Genomic DNA, 27944 nt, shown 5'->3' on the forward strand with positions numbered 1-27944 from the left:
TCGGCGTGCCGAATTATTATTATTATTATTATTTCTTTATTTTGAATTTTAATATAGCTTCAGTTATTTCAGGGTCACACTTAAAAGTTCAAATTTAAATTGAAAAACAAAAATGAACAACAAAACAAAAAATTTAAAATGATACCTTTAAATGTATTAATTTAACTTAATTATGTAGCAACATTAAATATATTAACAAAAATCCAATTAAATGTTGAATAAAACCATTATAAGTTTCATATGATGACTTTTTAGGACAATTTTGTACCGTAAGGTCGGTTACACCGATAAAAATTTGGTTATTTTTGCCAAGGGATCGTAGTGTGCCATGGTATATATAAGGGTATATATAAAGAAGGTACCCCAGTACAAAAATCAGTAGCAAGGCGGTCGTCGAACTGTGCAAAACCAGTTCTGGCTTGTCCTTGCTACTATATTTTGTTTTATTTTTTTCTCTCTTTATTGCAATTAAATTTATAGGAAGTTCACTAAACTCTGGACTTGTAATATGGACTGGTGACCAAGTAACATTTCTCTTGTTTTTTTTCCAACAAAATACAAAACGTTATTAAACAAAATAAAGTGATAAGTTGCTTCTGATGTTATATTTATTTCGTTTTGATTGATATTATTAATTTTTTAATTCTTATGAATGTATTTATTAATTAATTTCACCCGGTTTTTTCTTGACCATTCGTTTTCTTCATTTTCATCTTCAATATTCCCGTCTAAGTTCTCGTCCCATCATCCTCTTCTTCCGATCCCACTCCCCCTTTCTCGGACCCCCTTTTGACCAACGGGCGCGCAATTAAATCGATATTACGCGAGCCTGAGCCTGAGCCTGAGCCTGAGCCTGAAGCCTGCCTAATTGCGGATGACACGAAATTGTTTGCGCTATAACAATAAAGCAAAGCTCCCTCCCAAACACACACCACCCCATGCCTCACCGCCTACGTTTGGCACCTCTAATACACAAGAGGTGCTGGTGGTCAGTGGCGTCGTCACAAAAGGGGGTATGAGTTATACAAAATATTTATTTCACGTAAATTGGTTTAATATTTAATATTTTGAATATTTAATATTTTTTCTTATTCCCATTTGTTTTTTCCTACTATTAATTTGTAAACTATGAAATTTCATTTCGATTCTGGATCATTTTTATACATCTTATATTATTATATTATTATATATATGTAAATCTTAAAGCGGGAAATATTGATTTAATTATTTCTAGACTGTATGCGCACAATTTTATGTTCTCACATTTTCTAGTTTCATTTTCCTGTTAAGAAATTTTATCATTTCATAAAAAATAAAAAAAAAAACAAAAAAAACGTTAATTATTAACAGACACAATAGCAAGGATTATTTATACTTCGAATGGTTTATATGTATATATTTGTGGTATAATTTTTTTTTTAATTTTGTTTTAAAAGTAATACAAAAATTGACTTAACAAAAAAATATTAAGATTATTTTCTCCTAATTGAAATTTAAAAGTGTTATATTTATTTATTAAATATAGAAAGCTCCCAATACTACGTCACTGTCACGTATTAAAGTCCTCTATCTCTATCTCTTTCTCACTCAACTCCCTCGCCTCGCGCCCCCTGCCCAGGCGACCAAAGTTCAAATGTTGGCCTTTCTTGACCCTTGAAGTAAGTGCTGCACAATATTGACACTAGATGGCGCTGGCAAGTGATTGAGCGCTCTGAATTTCTAATTGGAAATTGATTTAATCGGAATCCGTTGAATGCCGCGCGAATGGAGGAGTTAACTCTGTAATTAACTCCAGGGGAAATATTTCATTACTTTGCCATCTGCCACCGGGGCCCAGGTTTGTTGTTGTTGTTGTTGCTACTGTTGTTGGCCCAAAAGATTTAAAAGGGGGATTGTATAATTTATTCAACAGCTTATTGCGAATGCCGTCCTACGCACATCTAACAAAAAGTTTCAACAATTTCAATTAAATATTGAAATAATGAATATTTAGGAAAATCATAATAATTCATATTTCAATTGATTAAATGAAATATAAATTAATTGAATAAATATATACGCTTAAATCTTAAAAATATTTGTATTCTTCTTAAGTAGTTTACAACTTACTTAGTATAGATTTGTTAAGAAGTAGTTTGAGGCTTAATTATTTTGCAGCTTACCTGAAAAGAGAAGAAATGCAAAAGATAATTTAATAAAGGATAAAAATACATATATATTTATTTAATTTAGGCTTAAAAAAATTTTAATAAATTTGTAATAAAATGCAATTTCGCACTGTGTATTCTCCCTCAGCCTAAAAAAAAGGGAGACTTAACCAAAAAGGTCGACGTCTCCTGAGCGATTTACCAAAAGGCTCACAAAACGATTTTAAATTCCCCAAATGAGCTTAGGTACGAATTTCTGAAAAAAAAAACAACAACAGCAACAGAATGGAAAACAATTTAAAGCGTTTAAGTAAAGTGTACTAGAAGAAGGCGAAAAAAAAACAAAATAAAGGGACCAAAGCACAATGCAATATGTGTGCGTGTCCATTCATGTGCAACAAGGCAGTCGCCTGCCATCGGGGAAATTCTGGGTGCTCCTTATTGTATTTTTTTGTTCTTCCTTCAGTCTCTTTCCCTTGTCTCCCCCTTTCTTTTTTCTTATTTTTGTTATTGTTGCAAGGAAGATAAAGAAAGAGAGAGACATACCTAGTAGTGTACCAAGCAGGCCTTCTTCCGCCTTCTGCTGTATTATAAACAATTTCTTTTTTAACGGATACACAGATGCACACACTCAAAAGGGGACTCACAAGGCGGCATTGGGCACAAAGTGGTGCAACTTTACAAGGGAAAGCCAGCAACTGCAAGCGACTATCGAATGAATCATTTACGGAGTAATGAATACGGTCACACTGACAAAATGAATCAAATTAAACTATAATATTAGGGATTTTCTTTTGACATTTTTGTTATTTTTAATGTTTAAAAGCCTGAAAAGTTAGCTTACATTTGATTGTTTCATAGGAGCATAGGAAAAAATATTTGTTTTTTTATGTAATATGGTAAATACATACATAAAATAAATATTTTTGTATTATTTTTCTTATTTTTAACCAATATGCCGGGACTTCTTAATTTTTATATTAAAATTTATTATTATTCCAAAATTTCTTCTAATGGGTTTTGCTATATTTTATGCTCAGTGCATAACAGACTGAAATAAAGGAGCTAAAGGTGCATGAACCAAGAATATAAAAATATTTTTAAGAAATTGTAAATGCTCTGGTAACTGGGCATTAAAAATAAAAAATAGCGAGCGAAAGACTTATACTCGTTTTAAAATATTTGTTTAAATTTAAAAGTCTTAGTTCAACTTTGCTTATCAAATTTGAATAAAACAATAAATATAATCATGAATTCAGAATTCACTTCAAATTTGTTTTCTTTAAATCATGTATTCAAGTGAAACATCGATACAAAAGCAATTTATTCTGTCTATATCCCTCAAGTCTGTGTCTGTTTACTCGTGTTACTATTATGAGTATTCTCAGTTGTTCCTTGGCTCCCGTTCCTTTCCGTTCCTTCCTGTAGCTGCAAAAATGGCATTAAATTAAATAAAGACCCATATTAGGCATGCCCATGGGAGTGCAGGGACTGTGGGGTGAAGGGGGGTCTAAAAATACAGAAGGTACACACAGGTGAGAGAGGGTCAGGTGGAGTTGAGCGAGGTTACGCCCCTCGGTTAAGGTGGAATAGTAGTCCGTAGTCTCTCCTATGTTATATGCCATGGATCAATAATGGGCACAAAGTTCCCCAGTCAGTAGCAACAAATAAAAAAAGGGTTAGGTTAGGCGATATAGGAAGGAGGGAATTTCTAATGCCTTTCTGCACATGAAGAAACTTACTAGGATTCGCTTCAAAAATCTACGCATTATAATTTTAATATAATTAGTGTGGGCTAAGCAACATATAAAGCAACTGGTATTACCATGTTTAACTTGAATATAATGTTATTTTATTAAAAAACATAATCCTAGACTTCTAAATGTTCTTCTAGCAGCTAAGTCAATAGAAAGTTTAATTAGTGTGACCGAAAAAACATATGAAGCAAATGGTATTACCATTGTTAAGTTCAATAAAATGTTGTGTTTGTAAACACATATTTCTAAACCATTTCAATACATTTGTAAATGACTTAAGAGCTTAAGAAAAATAAAAAAAAATCAGTTTACTTTGTTTTTATTACTTTATTGCCCCTTTAAACTATTAAATTGAATTAAATTAATTGTTAACCCTATTTTTTAACTGTGTACAAAGCAAGGTCTGTGGGGTGTGGTATGTGTTGGTTGCTATTATTGCTGTTGCAGTACAGTTAAGTCAATTTTAGCAACAGCAATAACAACAATAAATGGCAACAATGTGCACTAAATTGTGCAAAACTTCGTTGCGTTTTCTGTTTCTGTGTTTCGGTTTCTGTTTTAGCTTTTTGTTTTGCTTAGTTTCGATTTCCCCCTAACCGCTCATCCTCTCCCTGTTTGTCCTGTCATCAATTAGGACATGCATTTGGTTTCTGTATTTTTCTTCACTTTTTTTGTATATACATATATACGAAGCGATTTGTTTATTTTTGTTGCTTTTCGAAATGATTTGGTGCAGAGTTGAATAACAACAAAGAAAATGTTGCACAAATTTTTGGCGTCCTGCGGTTGGAAAAAAAATTAGAAACGTAACAGGAAAAAGAAAAGAAAGTAAAGGAATAAAGAAAAATTTTAATTTTGCTTTATTAAATTTTTAATTAAATGAAAGAAGTCTAAAGAGAGTTTAATTGAAGATAATGGTTTACAAATCAAATCCAATTCCCTTAACATTAATTTATAGCATTTAAATAAATTAGAAATATGACTTTAAAGGCTTTTAATAAGTTCATTTTATAATTTTTAATCAGTCAAAACTGAAAGTGCAGCCATAAATCACTTTGATTTCAATTTACTTGAGATTTTTTTTTGCTGTTCTCAATAACTTATTGATTAGTTATCTACTCGATGCGCTCCTTCAATCAGTTTCAAAATGCATTTTGTCCTTGCAAGCAGCGGAGCAAGGACATTACATTGGGTGTTTTTTTCCACCCTTTTAGGGGCCATAAATAATAAAAAAGAGAAAAGTACTGACATGTTTTTGCATCAAAGGAAATTTATCATTACAATATATATTATATTTTTTATACCCTTGCAGGGTATTATACTTTTAGTCAGAAGTATCTATAATTTCGTTTTTAGTTTTATGAAAATCGGAATACTATATAATATAACTGCCATGATCATTAAAAAATGAGCAGAAAGTATCTATAAGCAGTATGTATTTATGATCAGTAAGTATCAATGAAGATTAACTAACTATGATCACTAAGTAACAGTAAGTATCTATGACCAGTAAGTGTGAATAAACATTAAGTAACTATGATCAGTAAGTAACTCTGGTCACAAATGAACTTTGACAAGTAAGTAACTATGATCAGTAAGTATCTATGACCAGTAAGTATGTATGTATGATCAGTTACTACCTTTGAACACTAATAAACAATGACTTGCAACTTTTGTAACACAACAAATATCTGAGACCTGGCCGACAGCAGTCACTTCGTTCCGGGGATGTTAGAACCAGTTGGGAATCATAAGTTACATGTGCGAGATGTGTTTTGGAACAAAGAGCAAGCTTTTTGAATGAAACTATGGACTTATTCTTTTATATAATTTTACTAGTATATAAGTCGGAGCATGGCGGATCGGTGGACTATATATGTACGTATATATAGCTGCCATAGGAACGATAGGAAAATTTTAAGACAAAAAATATTATAACTTTTCCAGTTTTCAACAGATTTTCAAAAAATTTGATATATAGCCATTAGATATTAATCTAGAGTTTTGTGTAAAACTTCAAAAAATCCACTGATATTGGAAATAGTTTAACATAACAAAGAATTAATAAAAAAAATTCTGGATATCAATGGTAAATAAGTAGACCTACGAAAAATGATAATAAATAAAGATATATTTAAATATTATTGCTTTGAGTGTACCCTCAAGCATGTATGTATGTATATGCTGGCTGCGGTCTTATGCAAATGTCGCGCAGCTTTATAGCATACAAAAAAATAAAAAGGAGACAAAAAATCGCGAAGAAAACAAAAGGAGTCCAGCAATAAAAAAAAAGAATGAAAGAGAATGGTGCACTTGAAAAGCGGCCAAATCGATGTCACCAGAAGCTGCAAAGCAAAGAGAAAAACCTAGGAAAAACCAAGGGAAAACCAAGGGAAAAAACACATAGAAAATCAGCGGGATAAAGGCGAAATATAAAAGGACGAAAGAAGAAAGCAGTTATCGCAATCGCAGTCTCAGTCTCAGTTTCGGTCTCCTTGGCAGCTTTTGAATGGTTTGCTGCAACAAAATGGGGGAAGGACTCTTCCTCCCACAAAAGGATATGCGGGAAAGCCTGAGAAAAGGAAGTTAAACTGAGTCCAAGAACGCGACTTAGATTGATGAAGAGCCTGAAAATGCACAAAGATCTTTGTCCTGGCTGGAAAATCCCTGCAGATGAAAGCTTTACGAGGTCAAACGAAAGGGACACACATGGAGATCATAGTCAGAAAAAAAGTGAAAACTTGAAAGCCTAAATGAAAGGTTTTGATTTGAGCGCTATTTCTTAAGAATTAAGATATATATATATACCAAATTATTTAATAAATATGTTAGTTTCTAATTTAAAACATTCATATTAAAACTCTTTAAAGACTTCTAGTTAATTTTCTTCAAACTAAGATGTTGTAGTTGCTTCAAAATAAATCTTATATAGCTTTTTGATACTTTTTACTACCTAAAAATATATATAATATATATAAGAGCCTCTTTTACTCTTTCCTTCAATATTAAATTCTGTGGAATATGATGTGTGTGTGTGTGTGTGTAGTGTTACCGCCAACGGTAATTGCGGCAATTAAGGACCCGCTCTTCTGTGGATGTCCTTGCCAGCCTTGGCCTCTCCCCCCTCCCACCTCTTACTCCATGCCATTCCGTTTGTTCTATAAATGTTTTAAACATTTTAATTAGTTTTAATAAACGGCCGGGGAAGCGTGGAAAACTGTTTGAAGTGGCGCCCCGACTTCGTCAACAGTTTCGTGTCAGGTGCAGAGGCTTCACAGGGAACCGACCCTCTCTCTCTTTCTCTTTCTTTCTCTCTCTCTCATACACACACACACACACACACACATATGAGGAGGCTTGACAATGAATTTTCGTGAAAAGGTCGTCGCCCACTTTTTTTTTCTGTAGTTCTCGGTTTTTCTCTCCTTATTTCCTTCCGTTTTTGTTTGTTTCTTTTGTGAGAGCTTTTCCAGCTGCCTCTGGTCCGCTAAATGGTCCGAATTATCCACAGTCAGGGTCCATATAATAGTGCTACTTGTAGTTAGTTTTATTACAAGGAACTTACATGAGAAACTAATGTTGGTATAAGGAAGAACTAGATTCAGCTCTTGAATAATTTAAAATTGTTACAAAGTACTAGACTTTACTTTAATCAGTTTAATATTTGGAGAGAATTGAACTTTTCAGAGCTAAGGTGTACAGTTTCTCAATAATTTGGTCATATTTCGACGTTAAAAAGTCGCATACGGGCACACTGTTAAAACAAGTTTGAATGCGTCTGATGGCCATGCAAATTAAACTATGTAATTAATCCTCTTAAATTAAAAATTCCACCGCTTGAAGTTTCGTTTAAGTTTTTAAGGTCTGTGAATATATTTATATTACATAAACAAAAAATGTTTTTCTATTTGGTATTTTCATACATATTATCCCTAATTTAGCAATTATATTTTAATTTAGATGAATAATATATTATAATTGATTATTTGGTTCAGTATTTATTACCATTTTACTATTACTATTTTCATTTAATTTATTTATTTGGTATTACTTATTTATTATAATTTATTTATTATTATTTGTTATTGCTAAAATATATTATTACTAATTTGTTATTATGGGTTTGACATTATTTATTTATTATTATTTTTTATTTTTTATTTGGCATTATTTATTTATTTATTATTATTCATTTGGCATAATTTATTTATTCATATATTATTATTTATTTATTATCATTTATTTATTATCATTTATTTATTATTATTGATTTATTATTGTTTATTTATTATTATATATTTATTATTATTTATTTTTATTTATTTATCATAATTAATTTGAATGCTTGCCACATAATCGTATTAACCATAGCTGTGAGACATTGCGTATGCGTAGTATTTAGTGGCAGGCGGGCGGGGGTTAAGTTAACCTCCACCTGAAGCACCACCACCACCCACCCTTTTCCACCCACCCACTCTCCGCCCACCCCCTTGGCATGGTCTCGGTTTTTTGGTTTTCGGTCCTGTTTTCTGGTCGCTGCGGTCGCTGTGAAATTTCCGCCTCTGAACTTTAGTTTAGTTCGGCAGGTTCCACTTTTGCGTGTTGCGTGTTGCCAGTGCATTGTTTTTATGCACACAACCCTATGACACACTCATAGAAAAGAAGGTTTAAAAAATATTGAAATCGAAATAATAATATAAAAACAAGCACAAAAGTATTAAAATAAATTTTCAATGTATATAAATTGAATAAGTGGTTCGATTTTTCACAGTGCAGTTTCATTTCCACGTTTTGTGATTGGGTCTTGTGGCCAAGCACTAAATAAGTTGACAAGACTGCGGTTCCTGGACATATTTCTGGCTGGGTTAAAGGGTGTCGCGGTGGGGTAAAGGCGGGAGGGGGGATTTGAAAGGTCGCAAAACCTCAAAACGCTTGAAATTTGCAAATTTAACAATTTGGAAAAGGTCCAGGGTAGGGTTTTTTGGTTCAATTTTGAGGGACTGAGAGTGGGCGGTTTTGTGGCTTAAATCAAAGTCAAAGGACATTTCAGTGGCTTTAACTATATATGGTTTTATTTCTTTAAAAGGTGAACTTTAAAAGTGAGATTGCAGTAGCTTTGATAAGCTATGGTAGCTAAAATATTACATGTTTAAATTATTATTGGGCTTTATTTGATAAGATGCCTAAAGCTAACTTTTAAAGTGAGATTTTGGTAGTTTTCATAAGCTAGCTAAGATATTAAATATTTAAGTAATGATAAATTTATATATATACATTATATATTATATATTTATTATATATTTTATATATTTATAAAATAGTTTATATATTTATACACTTATTACAAATAATTTCTTGTAATTACTGCTCCTTTTTATAGTTTTTATCATATCTTTTAAATAATTAAATAACAACTTTACTTAATGTTTTTAATTTTCTGCTTTAAAGACACTTCCTTGATCTTTGACAACATTTTCCTTTGACTTGAATATAGAATGTGCGTTGACTTTAATGTTTTCTTTTTATTTTTATATATTTTTTTTTTTGAGGACTCCTCCTCCTGCTGGCCCCTATTTTTATGGCCGTTAGTTTTGCTCTCCACATCCCCCACCCCATTGGCAAACAAGGAAGAAAATTGCGGCTCTCTGATTTCCGCGTTGGGGACCCGGAAAAGTTGCAGATAAGAAGACCCAGCAAAACCCAAGAAGGACAAAAATACAACGCAAAAAAAGAAGAAGAAAAAATCCCGGCTGAGGAATAAATATAACGAAAATATACAAGAAATGCTAAATAAATAAATAAATAATGCAAAATAACGATAAAAAATATACCATCCAGCAGGCCCTCTTACAATTTTTTTTTCACCAAAAAAAAAAACGCGGAAAAAAAACACCGTTGACAGAAAATGGCGGTCGCGACAGGAAGACGATTTGCAGCCATTTGTCATGTTTAGGGCGGGGGAGCCAGAGGGGGGGATGCAGGATGCAGGGGTGGGGGCCCGAGGGGGGTTCAACGGAAACTGTGTGGCGGAAGGGAAGGTGACCCGGAGGGAGGGGGGACGGCATAACGGAGGCTGGCACGGAAGTACTGGCAAAAAAAAAAATAAAATATATTGGAAGGGAGCAAGGGAAATCGTTTGTTGTTGTTTGGTTTCATTTCTCGCTGTTGTCGAATTGAACCGGGATCAGGGGGGGGGGGAAGGTGAGGGGGAGGAGAGGAGGGTATTGAGGGGGTTTGGGGGGAGCAGCATATCCGCAAGGAGCTGCGAAGGCCGTGTGTATGGGGGGAGTGTTAAAATATATAAGCAGTAAATAAGCTTAAAAGCCGCGTGGGCGGCTACAGCTTCAGCTTCAGATTCGTTCAGCTACAGTGAACATTGGTCTAAAAGGGATCCAAAAAATCCCACATAAATAACCAATAAAATCGCTAAAAATTTCCTAGAATATTATTTATAAATTCCTTTTTAAATAAAGTTAAATTTTTTGCAAAAAATTAAAGCCTTTCTTAAATGTCTTAACAAAATACCTTTGTTTTCAATTTTAAAACGTCAACAAATATATATTTTTTATTAACAAAATATTGTTTACAATAAATAAAATACATTTTACAATTAATTCGTTCGATATTACTATTTAATTGATTTCTTATTGTTTTTATATGGTTAATTTTCTCATATATTTCGTGCCTTACTTGCAGAGCCTACACTGTACTTATTGTTTGACTGTTTCGGGAAATTTATGCGTCTTGATTCTTTCAACACACCGCTCTCATACACACATCCCTCTCAGACACACACACATACACCAACTCCCACACATCCCCTTTGCCAGTATACACTTTACATTTCAAACTGTTGGCAATTGCAGTACAATAACACCAACAACAACATCAACAACAGCTTCAACAACACCAACAACAACTTCAACAACAACAATAAAATAAATGTAAAAAAAAAAGAAAAATTGGCGGGCAAAAAAAAAAATAAACGTACTCTTTTCCATGTTGTAAATTTCATTTTAAAGTCGCAGCAGCAGCGCGAAAAGTTTGGCAGCCTCGATAGACTGCCGGAAAAGAAATTCACTGCCCCCATTGGTCCTGCCACGCCCCTTTGGTACTTTCAGGCTCCATTCCCTTTGCCCCTCTGTCCCTCTCTTTAGATTTTTTTTCTTCCTTACCCTCCTAACCCCTTGATTTTTATGTGTGTTTGTGTGTTTTTTATTTCGCTTCCTTCTGTTTGCCTCCTAAAATTCAGTTTGACTTTTGTTTTGAGTGTAGGTCTAAAGGGATGCACAGAGAATAATTTTGACAATAATTTTGAAAATAAATATATGTACATATATTACAAATTTATATAAATAATTTTATAAAGAATTCTAAAAATTGATGAATACTATATGATGATGAGAAATAAATAAAATATTTATTTATATCAATTTTAAAAGTATTTTTAAGTAGAATAATATAAATTAAAGAGACTTAAGCTAAGCAAAACGAAAAACATGTGTTGTAACGTTTGAAACAAAGAATTTAAACGAATTTTAAATATCAATATTTATGATGTAATGTCCTAGACATTTATAAAAAATATATTTTCTTAAAAAATAATGTATTTCCTACTTATGGTGAAAGTTAGTATAAGAAATCCTTTGTTATGTTCTCCAACATGTTGTATTTTCTTTCACAGAAACTTGTAAAGTCTACCTTCTCATTGCCTTAATTAATTTCAAGATTTCTTTCAGTGTTTACTTGCTTGTGTGTGTGCATTTGAAATTTGTTTCAACAATTTATTCAAATTGAGTTTCGCGCCGACTGCCGGCCATAACTCAAAGCGAAGTTTTTCTGAGCCTTCGAAATAAATATTACTCGCTTTGGTCCTTTCACTTTCACTTCCTCCGCAAAATTTTCCCCAGTTTTCCATCTTCTCTCTCTTCACCAGATTTTTCCCTGATTTGCCGGCTTCATTTTCTCCAGTTTTTCTCTGGCTCTAAGCAGGTGTTGATGGCTCCATTTTGATGGAGCAGCAGCTAAGCGGAAGCCGCAAAAGTGCGTGAGTCATAAAAATAAATTCTAGGCCCAGTTCCAGGAAAAGCCAAAAGAAAAGCCAACAACAAAAAGCAAAATAAATAAACAAAAAAGAAATGGGGGCAACAAAAGGGAAAGTTTGAGAGGAACTTTGAATTATTCGCTTTTGGCAGTCAATCAGTGGGGGAGTTTTTTGGGGAACTTTTGGCTAAAAGAAAAGTTTGTCTTGGCTTGGCTTAAAGGAAAATTAATTGGGCTAGATCAGGGACGCAGCTGAAACTTTAACTGGATTGATTCAAAGGCAAACTGCGTTAAATAATTGATTATAAAATGAATTTTCTAAACCATTTACAGACGAAATATTTATGGAAACATTTAAATAGAATGAAAAATGTATAAATAAATATAAAAAGTTTTGATAAATTCAATAATTTAATTTAGGGAAGTTTTTAAAAGAAACTATATTTCAATACCTTTAAAAAGAAATTTAGTATAGCTTTTTTTAAATTTTCTATGTGCAGGCATTTTTCTCTTTTTATAAAATTTGTGTCTAGTTTCTGGCAATAGTTTTTCCCCCACAAATTTTCCTTTATTTTCAGCTCTCTTGAATCATGAATTTTGCCCCATTTGTCATAAGAACTCACATGAAGCCAGAATTCTGGAAAACTAACCATTAAGCACTGAGGAAAATAATGTGTAAACGAAAAACGTAAATTTCTGAGAAGTAATATCTTGAATGGAAAATATTTTAACATATTTTTTGAGGTTTTAAGACTTGTTTTATTTAAGTTTTAATCTTTTCAAGGAGTTTTATGTTATTTTTAGTGATTTTTTTGTGTTTTTTTCGAGTGTCTCCCATCTGAGTTCCAAATTGAAGTTGCATTTGGTATCTGAGAGTCCTAGGCTAGGCGGACACGTCCTGGGCTCAGCTGGGGATAGCGATTCCTTCTCTCCATCACGTGCAGGTTAAGCAGACTGCCAGAGAGATGCCACAGGGTTAAGAGGGGGGTGGGGCGAGGGGCCATAAAACGTGGCCAAGACTACCACGGGAACACAAAGGAAAATTCCTCGGCGCTACACACACATTTTCCTTTCCATTTTTTCGCTTTTCGTTTCTGCTGTAAACGTATCAATGCGATTTATGCAGAAATTCCGAAACCTCCAACATTTCCCCCCTCTTGCATAAGTCGCTGCAGCAAAATGTCGCGATAAAAATAAAGAGAAACCAAGTTGCAAAAAAAAGGAATATATAACAGGACAAAAAATGGGACCAAAGAGAAATTGAGCTAAGAATACTCTAGAATAATGATTAAAATTAGTAATTTTACAATAAATAGTTAACAGTTGATTTATTGAATATTAATTGAAGAGCGTTCTGGGCTTAGGATTGTGTCAAGAGGTTTTATCGATAAGCGATTACAAGCATATAAAAATTTCCAGTATATTGTGAACGAAAATTTAACCTGAAAGCGATATACATTCAATTTAATATTTAACCATTGCAATATATAAACAAAACAATATATGTGAATATCGATGTATAAAACAATATTTTAACATGGCGATACGAAAAAAAAGGATTTTTGAACCGATAATATATGAATAATATCTATAATATTGAAAAATATTTATATATAAATTAGATTTAACAATATTTTACCATTGCGATATATATTAGAACCGATATATCAATACATAAAGAATGGTTAAAAATAAGACTATTGAAAAATATTTCAAATATGAGATATTAATCTTTTCAATATAAGTATTTTTTGTATATTTTTAAAAATATCGATACTTTAATTTTCGAGGCGATATTTATCGACTTCTAAGATTTCAATATATCAAAGTAATATATTATTATATTATATATTAATATAAAAAATATTTGTTAAATTAAATATAATTTTTATTCAAAATTGTGTTCAAATTCGAATATTCTCCGCCAAAAGTATAGTTAAGGAGAGACAAAATCAGCCAAGAAAATAAATTGGCAGCTACCTTTGGCATGCCTAGCCCTCTTTTCCATTTTCCCCATTTTTCCATCCACCCTTCCCCTCCCCCTCCACAGCTATTTTCAACCTTTGGTATTGCATATTTTAGGGGAAAAAAGCGGCGTCTGGAAGAAAGAGAAAAATCTGCGACAATTTTGTCTCATTGTCGCTTGTCTCTTTGCTGAGCCACAGAAATTCTTGGCAACACACGGTTTTTCCTTTCTAAATTTTTATTTTTCTCGTTTTCCAGCCCTCTGTGTGTTTCTATTTATTTATATTTCCTTATTCTAACAACAGCAACAAACAAAAATTGTTGACAATTGCTCTGGCAAAAGCGAGCCATTAATCAAAGGCAACAAAATATTCGAGGCGTGATTAAACAAGGGAAACATTTCTGAAATAGCTCCACGGCAGAGCTATAAAAAAAAAACAAAATAATAAAATAAAAGGAAGGGCAAACGAAAAATGGCAACTAGAAATCAGGCTAGAAAAGCCAAAAAGGCACCATTCTCCATTCCAAATTGGGCAGAAAACAATTTTGAATAATTATGACAATTTGAAAAGTTTTCGATTCTTGTTGACTTTTGGCAATTGAAGGGAAAACGGAAAAAGGGAAAAGCATAAGGAAAAAGGCCCAATGCCTGGGACGATGTTCCTTAACAATTAATCACTTAATTTATTGAATAAACCCAAACAGAAGTGCTGAAGTAAATAATTTAGCCCCGGGGCGATGTGGGAGTAATGGAAAATGGAAAGGAAAATGGGAAAATATTCTTGACTGATTAGAAATATGAAAGGAAAATTGAAGAACAAGTTGGAGAAATTTTTATTAATATTTGAAGAATACTTTTATTTATAATTAATAAAGTTATTATTTTGATAGATTAGTAAGTAAAATTTTAACAATATTTAAGATAATTTTATGAGCTTTCGAAATTTTTATATATTTTAATTTCTGGGAGAAATTTATGTTATACTTTATGGATATCTTATAGTATTTATTTAGTTCTTTTTTACTTGATGATAAAAAAGGTTTTACTCACTTTTAAAGGATTTAAAAATGGTTTATTTATTGGGGAATTTTATTTTATTTATTAATTTATTATATTAATTTAATCATGTATATGAAAATAAATATTCAAATTGTAAAGATTCTATCTAATATTTATATATTTATTATTATTATTTTTTTAATATGGAAATTGAAAATACTTTCTTATTTATTTCTCGAAGCTATTCAAGCAATAATGCCAATATTCTATCCAATATATATTAATTTCTTTAAAATAAAATTTAAAACTTAAGAAAATTTTGTATAGACTTAAGAACAAATTTTTTATTTAAATATTAAAAGAAGTTTACTGTTGAACTTTGCTTGCGGCACATTTACCCAAAGAAATGAATTCAATTTCGATTTGGCAGCTTATGGAAAATATTCCAGTGGCCGCTGGGCGTGAAAATGAATTTCCGATTATTATTTGGCCATGACTATTTGGCGAAATTAATTAATTGGGGGAAAGAAAGTCGGAATGGTTTCGAATTGCTTATAAATAATTTATTAAGGCTTTTGCTTGTTGCTGTTGCCAAGAGGAAAAATCCTAGACAAGAAATTTTATGTACAAAATGGCCGACGAAAAGGGCATGCGTGTTTGGTTTTCCTTTTTTCTTTTTTTTTTTTGTTGTTTTTTGATTTGATTTGGCAATCAATTTGGATTTGGATTTCGATTTTTGATTTGTTTGTTGTTCGCTTAGGAGCCAGACGATTATAATCAATTGCCACGCCTACTTAATTAAATGGCCTTAATAGTCAATAGAATATCAGGGTTTCGACGCAATTGCGAGCTTGGTTCCCTAAAGCTAAGACATAAATATTTGTTTTATATATATTATATAGTTTTTATATATTATATATTTATATATAATTATATTTATAGGAAATTCTAGCTCCTTGGCTTTATTTAGAAATGTTAAGCTTGAAGCACTCTTTTGAATTATTTCATTTTGAAGTTTTTTTTAATTTAAATATACCATTTCTTTAATGATTATTTTTTTAGCAAAAACTCTTTTTATTTTCTATTTTTTCGCTTGGCTCTGTGGCATTTTCCTAGTCTATAGCTCGGTTTTTTCCTCTTTTGGCTCTAACCATTTTCCTCAATTTTCCTCGTATCCTTTTACCGTTGCTTTTGTTTTTTTTTTCTCTACTTCTTCTTGTTATTATTTGCGGTTTGCTGGGCAAAACAAAAAAAAACTTTTCCAAGCTCTTTCTCTTGGCTTATAGCTCGTCTCTTTCTCTCTCTACGTTTCACCTGTAATTTTTGCAACTTTCAATTAGGAAGGTATTAAGCCAGAAAGTGCTTCATTGAGGGTAGGAAAAGGGGTGGCCTTGCCAAATGAAAAGCTATCGCAGAAATAAGAAAAAAATATACAAAATAGGAGACGAATCAAAAGAAGAAATGTTTGAAAAAAAATCCAGAAACACTTCTAATTTTATTTAGAAGTTAATTTGAAAATTAATTCTAAATAATATAAATAATAGAAAATAGTTTTTTTCCCTTTAAGTGTATACAAGTTTAATTTAGTTTTAAAGTTTCTCTAATTAATTATTGTTTTAGAAACTGTAATGTAATTATTTCTTTTCAACAAAACACTTGGAATTAAATGTATTTTTTTGTAGAAAAACTAAACTATATTTTTATTACTTGTTATTATTTTTAAATTGATTTATCAATATTTAATATTTTCCAGTGGATTTCTTTCCAGTGCAGCTGAAATATTTTCTAATTGAAATGAATTTGACTGGAGATGAAAAATATGCAGAAATGGAAAAGTCGACACAAAAATACGAAAAAAACAGAAACAAGGGGGGCTTTTGGATTTTCGGTTTATACTACTTATATTCTATCGCCAGTCGTTATAGTTTGTTCTCTTGTTTTACTTTTTTTGCGGTGGGCGTGGCAGGTTTTTAATTAAAAATGAATTCACCTCATGCCGCATCTCTCTGTCTTGGAAATAAAATAGAAAAGGCAAAAGGCATAGTGTATAAAAAGTATCAAATAAATCGTATAAAAATGTACATATATTTTGCGTAAATGTTTTCTCTATATATATATTTTATTTCTTTTTATTTTATTTTTGCAACTCCCCTTTGACATTTACTTAATTACCAAAGTATCGAAATACACTCACTTATTTAATTAATATACACACACACAGGGGGGAGCCAGAAAAAAGCACTCGAAATCTCTGTTTGTCAACTCACCTGAAAATAGAGAGAAAAAGGAAAGGTAAACAGATATGGCAAATAAAAATTCATGGTTATAGTTAGATATTTTTTATATAAATTTTTCCTGCATTTTATTTTAAACATTTTTGATTTGCTTATTTCTATTTTATTTTCCAATTTTTTCCTCCTATTTTATTTTCATATTTATTTTCTAGTTTTATTTTCGTATATATTTTTGTTATTTCTGAATTCGGCTCTTGTTTCTCTTGTGTTGTTTTTTTATGAAAAAAACACCAACAACAGTCACTGGCACAACAACATCAAAGTAATTGACAAACTGCAATTACAACAACCATAAAAGTGAGTGTGAGATGGGTAAACGAAAAATTGATTTAATTTGCATTTCTCGCCAAAATGGTAAAGGCACAAAAAGCACAAAAAATGGACCGGAAATACAAGCAACCAAAATTGTATAAACATAAAGAACTTGGCCACAACAATCAGAAAGTATATATAATATATTATTTAAAAGAGTATACGAGAAGTAAATGATAAACACAATGAAATATGAAATGAATCATAAGCTGTGGGCGTAAAATATTATTTATTTATTTAATTTTTCACTTCCTGTATCTCTTTTACTCTTTTTCGCTTATTTTCTCTGACTCTTTTTGTTAATCTCTGTGTCCCGCTTTCTCTCTATCTCTTAAAATTTATATTTTTCGGTTTGCCTGAGAATCTACAGAGATATCTCTTCCACTCTCTCTCTCTCTTTCTCTCTCTTTCTCTCTCTTTCTCTCTCTTTCTCTCTCTTTCTCTCTCTTTCTCTCTCTTTCTCTCTCTTTCTCTCTCTTTCTCTCTCTCTCTCTCTCTTTCTCTCTCTCACTTAATGATCAGCATTGACATCTCTCTCTTTGTTATGTTTCTCTTTCTTTCTCCTGGTATGTCCATCCCTCTCTGTGCATGTCTAGAGATACCGCTTTCTCTCTATCTCTCTCTGCATTTCTCTTGAGCCATCTCCTTCTCTCTCAATCTCACTTTCTCTGTTCTCTTCCCTCGGGGACTATAAATACAGGGCACTAGCGTCTCGCTGGCCTCAGACTGTCCGTGGCCTCTCCAGTGTTTACATCTATAGTGATCGTGGTAATGATAATCAATACATCTGGAAGTGACCAGGAAGAAGCTCATTTCGATGATACCATGGAAACCCTCGAAGGAATTAAGCAATGATGAAAAAGAACAACATTGCGGTAAGTCTTTACCAATTGTATCATGTATTTATATATAAAATATAATTAAATGTTCATAAAAAGTAAAAAATAAATCAGAAGATACGAGTAAAGCAATCATAAACTGTATATTGAAGTAATATATTTTAAATTTATCATTTAAAACAGTACAAAAATTCCATAAATAATAATTCATGGCTACATTTTCTTCAAGGTATACAACACAAATAGTGAACTCTTAATTAAAGGTGAAAATTTGAATTATTTTTGACCATAGCTCAATTATCCCCGATATTCTGGCGCTATGAGAACCTTTCAAAATTGGTTGGATTTTTGGGCCTAGAGGAGGTAGGGGAACGGGGAACGGGGGAGGTACAAACTGGGGTTCTGTGTGGGCGTGTCGTGTCTGATTTGACCTCGTTGTGTGCGGGCAAAGTTAGCGGCAATAAGCGAAAAACTGATTACACTGCCGGCGGCAGTAACAGCAATTGAAATTGATAGACGCTGCCGGCGGTGGGTGGCAGTGTATTGGCTGAGGGGGGATGGAGAGGGGGACGGTGTGTGTGTGTGTGTGTGTGTGTGTATGGGGTGAATGTGATATGAGACTGATGCCACAAAACGCTGGAAAAACTGTTCAATTTTGCGGCAGAAATACATTTGCCTGGCAGACGAAGTGAGATTGCCATTTCAATTTCTTTTTTATTGTACAGATTATAGCATATGGATTTTCTATTATTTATGTACTCTATATATAAATATATATAAATTGTTTATAAATTTTAATAATTTTGTATCTATTTAAATAACAGAGAGTTATTTGTTAATTCCTTTAATAATTACTCCAAATTAAAATTATACATTTTTTTGTTATCGATCACTAAGCGTTTACAATCGATTAATGATTTCGTTTATGATTTGCAATTGTTTATATCTTATACAAGTTTTTTAAAAAGTTTTTGTTGATTTTGTTCATGATTTTCTATTATAAGTAATTTTTTACAACGTTTTTTGTTATTGATTACAAAATAATTTCCATCGATTTTTGTATTCTTAGGATTTGTAATGATTTTCTTTTAGATAAGAAAGCGTTTACCATCAATTTGTATATTCGTTCGTTTATTATACATTTTTATAGAATCTCAGAACTTTTGTATATATTAATATAGTAAGAATAAGTTTCTTTATATTACTATATTGATAATAACTAGTTGCGTATCGATTTACATTATCATTTCGATTATACGCTTGACTATCGCTCCTAATTGCTGCAAATTCAATGTTCGCATTTATGATTTAAGGTTCCATTTTCGGCTTTAGTGCTTTAATTACCCAATGATTCATACATAAACTTTCACTAATGCCCAACACATTTACAACTCACGGTCACATATGCACAGAATCTATGTATATTTATATTTATATATATATATACATATATATATTATGTATATGTAATTCCTAAGTGCGTGTTTGTATGTATAAATGGAGCTGTGAATTATTACACGACGCCCAGGCGCATCTAATTAATAACAAAAATTTAATCGCCCAACGATAGCAGGGCATTAGCCCCCATTTCCCCCCCACAACTTTTCTACCTGCATAAATATATATACATATAAAAACATATATATTTAAACGCCTCCTCCATTTTCTCCTCCTCGTAATGCTTGCTGATTATTATTATTATTGTTATTAGCGTTCTGAAAATTTATGTGCAAAAATTTATTTGCTACGTCGGCACTCAAATGGAGCATAATTTTTCATTTAAGTCGAAATTAATATTTTTACGCCCGTAATGCCAGGAACATGTTTCCCCTCCCCCCCGATATACCCTGCCTAAACTGCTCTCACTTTCCTAATTATGTCACGTGGGAGGGTAGCACAAAAAAAAAAAACAATATTCGGAAAAGCCAAGGAAAAAAACTGGGGGAAAAGCGATTTTGATAAATATAAATGTGCCAAGCAATTGCCTCACCCTCTTGGCTTTTGCCTATAAAGAATGAATTTTGATAGCTTCGATATATATACACTTAGCTGATATTTATTTATATATATATATTTTTTTTTTGAAGGCATTCAGGAAATGGCAACACGAGTAGCACACTTTTCGAGACTGATTAGAGGATATTGAACAGGAAATTAACTCGTGTGAGGTGGAAATTTGAAGGCATTTCCCCTCCAATTGTTGGTCAAGAAATTGGTTTAATAAATTTTTATCAACCAATTTTATGTATTTAATATTATATAAACTTTAATATTTATAAATAATAACCTGTATATATTTTAAGATGTACAATTAACAATTTTAAAGTACATTTTTGTTAAAGAACTCATTTCCCTCGACTTTCCTCCTGTTTTAATCATTTTCCCCTGTTGATTTCCCTCTGACCCCTAGTATCGGAATTCTCATTAATAATTACAGTTTTTGGCCAAAAATAGAGCAGCATTTCCCTTCCACGGGGGACTCATGAAACTCAAAACCATCTATACAACATTTTCCAAAGCCTCCGAAATACACACACACTTTAACCCCATTCCAATGTGCAAAATTGTTCTGTGACTGCATTGGGTTTGCTTTCCCAGCTGCAGCTGATAAGGATGTCCAAAGTCGTGACTGGGGCATCGTTAGTTTTCCCTACAAGCACGGTATTAAAAAGGAAAACAAAAAAAAAAACATGGAAAATACCCACCAACCCCGATTTTTGCACCACATTTTGAGACCCCAACACTGCGTATACGCAATTTTTCAAAGAAGAAACACTGAGACAAACTTCTAAGGCTCAAAGAAAGTGGCTTCATCAGGAAATATATCTTCTTTCTACTTTAAACACTGTAAGGTAGACATAAGTTTTAATTTTAAAACCTTTAATGATATATGTTTTAGGTCACCACACTGCGTATACGCAATATTTTTAAAGGTGAAACACAGAGAAAAACTTCAAAGCCTTAAAAAAAGTGGTTTCGTTAGGAAATATATGCTATTTATACTTTAAAACCTTTAAGGTAGCCATAAGTTTTGATTTTAAAACCTTTAATGTTATATGTTTTAGGTACCTACACTGCGTATACGAAATATTTCAAAGGAGAAACACTGAGACGAAGATCTAAACCTGAATGGAATGTAGTTCTTTTGAAAATTTCTCTTAAATCTGCTTGAAAAACTGCAAGGTAATCATAAGTTTCTGTTTTAAAATCTTTAAACTTATATGATTCAGGCCTCCTACACTGCGTATACGTTATATTTTAGAAGGAATCGCATTGAGACGAAGACTTTATTTGGAAAAATATATTATTTGTTCTCGAAAATTATAAATTTGTGATTATAAATCCTTAGAAAAAGATGATTTTTTAAATGTATGAAAAAATAACACACAGAAAATTATTTTGAAATATAATATATATCAAAAACATCATTTTAAATGTTTGTACATGAGCTTAAATTTTTATAAAATTTACAAAATAAATTTTTAGTATATACAGAAAACAGTAAATGCTTTTAATGTTAAAAAACCTTAATAAATCTAATGAAAATAATATTAGAATATAATTAAATTCAACATAAATGCAGCATAATAATAAGAAATAAGGTAAGTTATTTAAAAACTAAGTAAAAACTATTAAAAAAAATATTTAAAACATATTTAAAAAATAATTAAGCTCTTGTTTCCTCAGCAACTCTCTGTTTCCTTTATTTAATAAATAATTAAATAATGAATAGAAAATTCTTTTAAAGACTAAAAATTGAATAAATTGCTTGAACATAATATTAAAATGCAACTAAATTAATCATAAATGCAGCTAAAAAATGTAAAATAAGGTGAGTTATTTGAACATTAAGTAAAAAATAGTTTTAAAAATATACCAGCTCTTTTTTCCTGTGCATTTCCCTGCCTCCTTGTTCCTTGCTCCCCTTTTCATCCTCACCCCACTGCGTATACGCAATATTTCAGAAGAGGCTCACACACACACACACACCCCCCTTCCCCCTCCTCATACCATTCCCAAAAGTAATGCTCATAACAAGTCCGGTGGGTAGAGGAGTGTGTAGTGAGGGGGAAACCATGGCCAGTTTTGGTAAGCTTAAATGTTAGCGCCACTATCTGCTCTAGGCCTGGTTATCATTACCCCCCTCGTTTGCCACCCCTTTGCAATGCGTTTTCTGTCTTGTCAAATGATTCAATGAATTTTTCACAGGATGAGAGGGGAATGTCCTGGGCCCCAAAATGGCACAGCAAATGTATGCAACAAGGATCTGGTCTGGTTTGCAATCCAAGAACGAGGCAGAGAGCAGAGCCTGTCAAGTGGATGGGTGTTTCTTTTGGGCTGGATACTATGATTGTTTCACGTCCTGACAAATAGGACAGCAAAGAGGAGCAGGAGCAGGATTGGGAGTAGGAGTAGAAGGAGGATTGGCAGTAGGAGTAGGAGGAGGAGGAGGAGTAGGAGTGGGAGTAGGAGTAGGAACAGAAGAAGGATCAGGATTGGAAGTAGGAATAGGAATAGGAACAGGAGGATGAGCATGAGTAGGAGTAGAACCCGGAGCAGGATCTAGGAAAAATGTACATATGCCTTTCTGCCCGGCATTCAAGGGAAATTAGGAGTTGCAAAAAAAAAACCCACAGAGAAGGCAAACAAGAAAAGCTGGCTTGAACAATAACCATATGTGTGCTGTATCTCTATAGATATTCCTCCTACTTAATGCCTCAGGCTTTCCTAAGAAAACAGTTTGTGTTGGTCAAAGTTTTCCTGCATCGAAGCGAATGGTATTAAATACATCTTTAACTCTTAACTCTAGCTAATTTTGTTAGAAAATAAATACATTTAACATTTTGCACTTTTTTGGTGTTGAAAATCAAGATCAATTCATAAAGTTAAAGTTGAATTTAAATAATCTTTTGAAGCGTAACAAAAGGCAAACCCACGCTACGGCATTTAACCTTAACTTGCCAGCTTTGATGTTGAATTTAACTTGAATTGCCCAGACAGACAGAGATAGATAGACAGAGTGACAGAGAGAGAGAGAGAGAGAGGGAGAGGCCGGCACGCCCACACATCATACTACCGCCCAAAATAATCTTGTGATTAGCCAAGTTAAGCCTAGAGCAACTATAACTAAGGCAACGGAAACTAAAGCAACAGAGAGAGATTTGAAACCTGAGACAAATCGAGGAAAATTCAATGGGGAAAAACATCAAAAGAAATCAAATCACACTAAAAAAAATCAAAGAGGTTAAATAAACACTTTAGCTAGGCTTTAAAGGCTTTAAGAAACTTCTCTTAGACTTTCCGGCTTTATTTAGTACATCTTTTTTATATTTAAGCAATTGTTGCTTTCAAAAGCCGTGAAGCGTTGGGGTAAAAATAATGGTAGGGGTATAAAAAAAATAAAGGAGAAAAAATTGACGGCCGCAACAGACAAAAAAGATGAATTTTTGTGCTCACATTTTTAAATTTTAATGCGAGTCTCTGGCAGTAACACAGGCGGAAACATTACCAACAAAGGCAGCAGATACAAGGTTTATGCCAGGGTTAAAATCAGGTATTTAAAAAACAAAATATCAATAAAATTGTATTCTGTATAATAGACAAATTTATACTGAATTTGATACCTCAAATAATGAATTGCATTATTTTCAAAAGTTTTGATTTAAAAACAAATGCTTTTAGATATCTTTAAAATGACCAATACAAAATTTAAAATAAAATGTACCATAAATTTGGTATCTCAAATAATTGCTTGGCATACATTAAGACCTAGTTTTAAGATTTTAAAAATAATTAAGAAGAAACCGGGTTTCTAAAAACCTTAAAATTGTGTTCAAAGTATGGTATAACTTTTTAAATGCTAATAAATCAAATTTACATTAATTTGGTATAGTAATTAATTGAATTGTATAACTTTTGCACACTTAAAATTTGGTTAAAGAAGTTAAATAATTTTTATTTTATGTTTTAAAATTCTACATATATTAAATAGAGATTTCGGAGCAAATACTGATTTCATTATATACAATTTTATGATATTTATGAATTTTTACCGCATAAACGCAGTGGAGCTGAGCGCGAGCGGAAGAGGAAGGTGGGGAGGGGGCGATGCTGGGGCGTCGATAATACGCACTTTGTGCCACCCTCCTGACCCTCCCGTTTTTTGTAGCCTACTTTCAGGAGGACGAGCAAAGTGAAAGCAAGAAAGAAAGCCAGACAAAGACACTGAGAGAAAAAAAATAGTAGAAAATAATAATAAAATTCTATAATAAAAATTCAAGCTTAGAGACTTGTAAAGCTTATTTATTGGATACTTTTTAATCCGAATTTTTACCCATTTGTTTTCTATTCTCATTATTAATTGATAATTTCCAACTAATTTCCATAAATTTTCTTTCAGTGGTAAGAAATAAAAAAACATATATATAGATATGAAAAAAAAAAATCAACATTTCGCGACATGGTACGCTGATAAAAATGACAATTGATGGGCGTACGTGGGCTCATTGGGGCATGGGCAATTGCTGAGTTATGTTTTATGACGAATGCTGTGTGCTCAGGGATTCCCTAAGTGCTGAGGGGTGTCTCTTCCAAAAAAAAAAACCCGCCCACCAATTGCCACCATTGCAAAGACATCGAACCAAGCCTCAGCTTAATGCAAAAGGTGGACACACACACAGCTTCAGTGAAAGCTGGTCAAAAGCAAGTTCTAATTTTCTTTTTAAGAGAAGAAAATATATAGAAAATAATATGGCAAAAAAAAAAGTAATATGTTGTATACTAAATTATAGTTTTCAGTTGTTAAAATGTGACTTTAATTAGGTTCTTTATAAATTTGTTACATTCAATAAGTTAAACTACTTAAATAGCTTCTCATTAACAGTTCTTTAGTTCAGCTTAAAGTTGATTTATTTTTCGTTAATTTCTATCCAAGATACTAATATTTTCTCACATTTTTCCCTATGATTAAGCTGATTTTTCGCTCTGTCAGGGATTTCAGCTTCGATTTTATATACACAAACAAAAAAAAAAAGAAATTCAAGCACTCTACGGATTGCCTCAAATTTTTGATTTGCTTACGTTTTTATTTGCCAATTTTTCCCTTGTTGTTTTTATGCTTCCTTTGTTGTTGTATTCTGATTTTTTTGTATTTTTTCGTTTGCATTTTTCCATTTTGTATTCCGCTTGTCATTCATATTCGAGTGTTTCTGCCCTTCTTTCTGCCCATTGCTGTTGTTGTTATTGTGTTGTTGTCACTTTTGCTGTGGCAAGCGTTACGTGTCCTGTTTAACTAATCAGAGACTAACGCCCAGGAGACAAAAAGCGAAAAAAAAATATCGAAAAAAATGAAGGAGGAAGAGCTCCGTGAAATGGGATGAAATGAAATGAATTTTTGGGTTAGGATTCACCAACACACCAACAGATATATCATTTAAATCGATCAGTGATTAGGTTCATTTGTATATCAATTCTTATAATTTATTTAAAACATGGTACATATTATTATTTTTGTCGGTTAAATAATGAACTTAGAGCTTAATATCAATTGGTTTAAGTTCAAATTACTTTCTTCTACTTCTTTTTTATAGAAGTAACAATTTTTTCAATTGTTTAAAGTTGGAAATTCTAGAGAAAAAACATGTATGTTTGTTGGTATTTTTTTATGGTGTATTAATATTTTTGTTGTATTTTTATTTTTTTTTACTTTCATGTATTATAATTTAATATCAATAGGTTTAAGTACAAATTACTTGCATATGCTTGTTTTTATAAGATAAACAATTTTGTTTCATATTTTAATGTTGGAAAGTTGAAGGAAAGTATTGGGATTTTTTTTGTTTGGTGTATTAATATTTATTGTATTGTACTTTTTGTATTTTTCCCCCCATTCATATAATTAGTTAATTTTTTTTTTAAGACTAGAAATTTTGTTTAATAGTTTAATGTTGTTGTATTTTTTCTTTGTATATAATTTCTTTTGTAACAGTACCAATTTTGTTTCATAGTTTAAAGTTAATTATATTAATGTAATAACCAGTTGGGAATTTTAGAGAAAATACTGTTGCTTTGCGTTTTTGTTTTTATATATATGAGTATGTTTTTATTTGGTATATAAATATTTCCTGTTGTATTTTTATAGTATTTTACTTATTGTATTTTTTTTGTTATTGTACCTGTGGTCACTGTGGCCTGTTCTGGGTGCATCCTATTCTCAATTCTGCGGATTGTCAATCGCATGCAATTTAAATAAATTGAGTGTTTTATTGGATTTTCAATTTGATGCCACCGCATACACACATATTTAGCCGCTTTCCACCTATTGTTCATATTAATCATCGTCGATTGTGCGGCTGTTTTTCGGAAGCCGCCGGAAAAACCAACCAAAGAACCAACCCAAGTTCGAAATTTTCTATGCCAAAACATAATCAGCATTCAGATATAAATGGCATTTGCACGCAATTAATGCACGCCCATTAAAATCAATTTTTTGCTTTCGGCGATTTTGCGTGGATTTGGCGGGGGGCGAGCGATGTGTGTTTGGGAATTTGCTAAATATTGCAGGGAATGCAATTAAGGGCGAAGGGAAAAAGGTGTTGAGGGATTGCTAATCGATTCAATTGTGGCGAAATGAAATAGGAATTCGAATGAATTAATTTTGAATGTGAGACTGCAGGGGAATAATGTGCAGGAACGTTGTGTGTGTGAGTCCCTTTTTGAACTCTAACCTGTTGGGTATTTCATGTGTTGATTGTGTTCATTTGTTTTGTAATTGTTACAAGAATTTTTCTGACCTTCATTGTATAAGATTTGTATTATATTTTCTTTACATTTCTTGTGAAATTGCTGTTGGAATGCTAAGGGAAAATTATAATGCGGTTATGATACTGCACTTATTACTGCACTTACATACATATGTATATACATTTCAGTAATTTGGGGATTAAGATGTTTGTATAGAGCAAACCTCCCACAATTTCATTGAACAAAATTGTGTATAATTTTAAATAATAGAGATTAAAAATAATTACAAGTATGTAAATAAAACTTTTAATAAAAGAAAGTATCAAATATAGTGTTACAACGCCATAGGAAATATATTGAATATATATATAATTATATAAAAGGTCTTTTAAAAAAACATTAAAAATAGTTTAAGAAAATGTTAATTACTTTGGTCCAAACAAGTAATCTGAAAATATTTAAATTTAATATTTAATTGCATACCTATTTTTGAATATAAATATTTCTGATTTAAATTGATTTCTGATTAAAAATCCGATATATTTTAGGGAAATTAAAGTATTAATACAACATAGCTGAACCTTTCTTGAGCTGCAATGAGACCATCAATTAATGAAAGATTTAAAGCAGTATCATAACACCATAATAAATGTAAATTATTTTATTATTAAAAATAAGTTGAAGTATCTCATTATTATAAACAATGTTTAGGTTACTGTTTAAATACAATATACTTGTTGTCCCCACTTAGAACTTGACTTTTCATAATAAGCTTTTCACCAACTTAAATTCTTATTTTAAGCGGTGATAAACAGATTTAATTTGTTGTGCTTTATTTTTTTCTG

General features: G+C 31.8%; 1 protein-coding gene across 3 annotated transcripts in view; it reads right to left on the reverse strand.

Annotated features, from left to right (window-relative positions):
• The window catches only part of kirre (kin of irre), a 114842-nt gene that overhangs the window by 17744 nt on the left and 69154 nt on the right, over positions 1 to 27944 (reverse strand). Inside the window, exon 1 of one of the 3 annotated variants that reach the window (XM_086830319.1) lies at positions 17107 to 17132. The exons of the other annotated variants lie outside the window; for them this stretch is intronic. The gene's annotated coding sequence lies outside the window, so the exon portion shown is untranslated. Of the gene's footprint in view, positions 1 to 17106; positions 17133 to 27944 lie in introns of those variants that run through there. 3 annotated transcript variants of the gene reach the window in all.

This window comes from Drosophila serrata, unplaced genomic scaffold, assembly GCF_035046125.1.
Source record: "Drosophila serrata isolate PLE 108 unplaced genomic scaffold, ASM3504612v1 contig_23, whole genome shotgun sequence".
Taxonomy (NCBI): Eukaryota; Metazoa; Arthropoda; class Insecta; order Diptera; family Drosophilidae; genus Drosophila; species Drosophila serrata.